Source organism: Raphanus sativus, unplaced genomic scaffold (genome assembly GCF_000801105.2).
Source record: "Raphanus sativus cultivar WK10039 unplaced genomic scaffold, ASM80110v3 Scaffold5938, whole genome shotgun sequence".
NCBI lineage: Eukaryota > Viridiplantae > Streptophyta > Magnoliopsida > Brassicales > Brassicaceae > Raphanus > Raphanus sativus.
The window spans coordinates 1-2259 of NW_026621233.1; the positions used below are offsets into that span (position 1 = coordinate 1).

The 2259-nt window shown below is 31.8% G+C and overlaps 2 long non-coding RNA genes across 2 annotated transcripts; one reads left to right on the forward strand and one right to left on the reverse strand.

Moving 5' to 3' along the window:
- Positions 1-1304: 1304 nt before the first annotated feature.
- LOC130507804 (uncharacterized) lies at positions 1305-1971 on the forward strand. Its single transcript, XR_008942440.1, has 4 exons — positions 1305-1405; positions 1488-1549; positions 1649-1760; positions 1834-1971. It is a non-coding gene; the product is annotated as an uncharacterized LOC130507804 (long non-coding RNA).
- LOC108832889 (uncharacterized) lies at positions 1358-2252 on the reverse strand. Its single transcript, XR_008942439.1, has 2 exons — positions 1846-2252; positions 1358-1734 (listed from the first exon to the last, which is right to left on the reverse strand). It is a non-coding gene; the product is annotated as an uncharacterized LOC108832889 (long non-coding RNA).
- Positions 2253-2259: the final 7 nt, after the last annotated feature.

Here is a 2259-nt window from a genome sequence, read left to right on the forward strand (position 1 = left end):
TGTCTCACTCGTCCTCCCCCTCACCCACATTATTATTCTGTTTCCTTTCTTTTTTTATTTTTATTTGAACAAATTCTTCTTATTCACCAATATAAATATATTATATACACCATTATAATTATTTACCAAATTTAATACAAAGATTCATTTATGTGTGTTTATTTATATATTCTTGAGAGTTATTGTTAAGTGTTTGTATATTTCGATAAACCTTATTTCTATTCTTAACAAACTATTATTTTGAACATGCATAATTTTTAAAAATATTCTCTATTATTTAAAACTGAATCAGTTATTGAAAGTCATGATCATCTTTTTGGGAGCGAAATACAAGGACTTCCTATAATGTGCCTTTGATTTAGCATATGCATATTTGTTCTTATAATTTTGCATTTTAGGCTTCTATTTAACTAAAAGTAAAATATCCGGGTTAAAACCATGATCAAAATAATATATTTACACATTTTTACGCTCTTACAAATGTAAAAATATACACAAGACAAAAAACATGATCAAAACATAAATATGAAGTTATATTCATCTAAATTGTAAAATATAGATAGTCAATTTATGTAATATATAAATATAATATAAATTAGTCTGTCAATTTACTATTTTAAGCATATTTCAGATAAATAATAAGCCAATATAAATCTAATAAGATAAATATATGATAAAAAATATTGGTGACAAAAGAAATATGGATGATATGTCACAGATTCTTAGTTGAGTCTGTATTATGTTGATGACAAAAACAAATATGGGTGATACAGTTAATGGTTCAAAAAAAATATTCAATATAAACTATGAAATTAGTGTGTTTAAAAATATTATATTTATACAATTAGTTAATACATATAAATGTCAAAAATAAATACCATTATTTTGTATAAAACAAATATTTACTTTAAAAGGTTAAAAAACATCTGCATGGTAGCGGTGGTCAAACTTTAACTCAAGTTTATACTATGTTTCTTGGTAGGGGAAACTGGTGATCCTTACATCAATTCCTTACGTGCTCGACAAATGAAGAATTTTCATTTAGCTTTGATGATTTCTCAGGTAAATCTATTGTCAACATACATACTGTTAACAAATCTTATATGATACCGAACTTTATCAATGAACAGGGAACACCAATGATGCTAATGGGAGACGAATATGGACATACCCGAGATGGTAATAACAATAGCTACGGACATGATACTGCTCTAAACAATTTCCAGTGGAATGAGGCAAGTCTTACATATTTTGTTTATTATGGATTATTCCCTTAATGTTTATATGATGTCTTTCTTTTACCCAGCTCGATGCGAGGAGGCAGAACCATTTCAGGTTTTTCTCAGAGGTGATCAAGTTCCGACATTTACACCATATATTCAAGCACGAAAATTTCCTCAACGAAGTAACAAATTGTACCCTCTCGTTTACATGTGCTGCTTGAATCTTAGTGGTACTCTAATGTGTAATGTTTTTTTTGTCTGAAGGGCGACATTACATGGCATTAAGATCAATGGGAGAATCATGAGAGCACTTTCCTAGCTTTCACGTAAGGACAAAGATCTCTCATTCTCGTTTGGCTCGCTTCTAACTAGTAATAGAGGCGAGTTGTCGCTTTCAGTTTAGTAAATGTGATTGTTCTTGGTAGGCTCCATGATGGTGTAAGCGGCCAAGACGTCTATGCGGCTTTCAATGCCCATAATTTTTAGGTCAATCCTCATCTCCCACTGCCACCTACGGGAAAACAATGGTTCCGCGTGGTAAGTGTTTTTTTTTCTTTCATCTTATTTGGTTCTCTGACTCCATGACCAAATCAATTTTCTTGTTTTGCAGGCTGACACAAACCTCGAGTCACCAGATGATTTTGTAAGGGAAGGTGTGGCAGGCTTGGCTGACAAATACAATATGGCTCCATTCTCTTCGAACCTTCTCAAGTCCCTGTAAAGGAAAGCACATTCCTGATCTTCTTTGGTATTTCAACATTTCCAATCAAATTAAAACAAATAATACGTGTGTGTGTTTTTAAAGGTTTTCATGTAACCGTTAACTCATATTTCATTTTTCTTTGATTCCTCGTAAAACATCTGAAGGTTTGATCGGTAAAACTGACGACAAAACAATAAGAATATGCTTCAAGAAACAGTATGTTGCATAAGTTGTACTGTATGTTTTGTGAGACTTTGTGTCTCTTGGGCCTGCTGGTGGACTTCGGGTTTGGACCTGAAACAAGACATAAAAGACATTAGTCTAAGTCCAATT